This window comes from Meleagris gallopavo, chromosome 6 (assembly GCF_000146605.3).
Source record: "Meleagris gallopavo isolate NT-WF06-2002-E0010 breed Aviagen turkey brand Nicholas breeding stock chromosome 6, Turkey_5.1, whole genome shotgun sequence".
Classification (NCBI taxonomy): Eukaryota; Metazoa; Chordata; class Aves; order Galliformes; family Phasianidae; genus Meleagris; species Meleagris gallopavo.
This window is the reverse complement of record NC_015016.2, coordinates 33,594,921-33,596,283: the sequence shown is the minus strand read 5'-3', so window position 1 is coordinate 33,596,283 and position 1,363 is coordinate 33,594,921. Positions and strand designations below refer to the sequence as shown.

The following is a 1,363-nucleotide window of genomic DNA, read 5'->3' as shown; positions in this document are numbered from 1 at the left end:
TTTTAATAAATCAAAACACACCAAGACTGGAGGCATGCTGCTGTACTTACTTCAGCAGCGCATACAAGTAATGGAGGTAGAGGGGTCAGTATTAGCAGTAATGCCGGGTTAACCATACTCTGTGATTGAACAGTGCTTTTTTGGTTTTGATGCATTCCTTACTTTAATGGGGGAGAAGCTGGGAGGAAGAGCAGTGTGGGTGTGGCACACAAATAGGTATTTAAAAACCTGGCATTAAAATCTTTGCAATAAGAAGCAAAAAGATCATAAGGGGAAAAAAAAACATTGCCTAATGTTCAGAAGATTTTTCTTTTTTTTTATAATTTGATTGTTCTAGTCTGCCAGAAATAGATGTTACATATCTATCATAGGTTGGGCATATATATCTACTATAGGATGGGGCCCTGGGCAGCCTGGTCTCATGTTAGATATAGAGACTGGCACCTGCCAGTGGCAGTGAGGTTGAAGCTTAATGATCCTTGAGGTCCCTCCCGACCCAAGCCATTCTATGATCTATAAAAGCCACACCTCATCTTCCAGCTTGGGATACATTGTAAATGGTATGAAATCCTAGGAAGGACTTAAGCAGGGCACAACATCTGCCAGAAGCATGGATTAAGGAAAAATGGGACAGATACTAGACTAAACGTCTAAAATTCCAGGAGACTAGGATTAGGAGTTTGATCATTAGTTGATCAGTTTAAAGTGTAGCAAGAAATGAGCATGTAATAATGGCTAGAGACTTCTTGAAGAACAACGTAGTTGTTAACAGCAGCTTTTCTTGTGTTCATGTGCATCTATAAAAATGATATCTGTATTTCATTTGATATTATTCCAGTTATTACAGACTTAAAAAAACTTACAGCCACAATTTATTTTTAGGGTCAAGTTGTGGTATTGCCAATCAGGAGCAAGGTTTTGGGGTAATGACAGAAGGTTTCATGAAAGCGTTTAAGTTAGTGCTGAGTAAGAAGGCAAATGTCAAGAGGCATTAATGTTAACCGAATGTTAATGCTTGGAGAGGAATAGAGTGTGATACAGCAAGCATACACTGCTATATACTACTATATAAGTCATGATTTGGCAGCACCTTTTTCATAGGGTTATGTTAACACTGAAAATGTCCAGAGAATAGTAATGGGGATGATCAACCATACAGACAGCTTCCATATTAGGAAGACTTTACGTGGTGTGTATTTCAGCCTGGAAAAAAGAAAAGTTGCAGGTAACAGAATAGGTAGAGGTCTCCTAAATCATAGGAGATGTTTGAATAGGGGTTAACTTTTTGCCTTCTTTGGCAGTATAAGATTTGAGAGGCTTCAAATGTGACTAGTGAAGGGCCAGGTACAAAATGAAGGAAAAA

At 38.5% G+C, this 1,363-nt stretch overlaps 1 protein-coding gene across 1 annotated transcript in view; it reads left to right on the top strand.

Moving 5' to 3' along the window:
• Nucleotides 1–1,363, top strand: part of RFTN1 (raftlin, lipid raft linker 1) — a 21,443-nt gene that overhangs the window by 16,823 nt on the left and 3,257 nt on the right. The gene's annotated exons all lie outside the window — the stretch shown is intronic.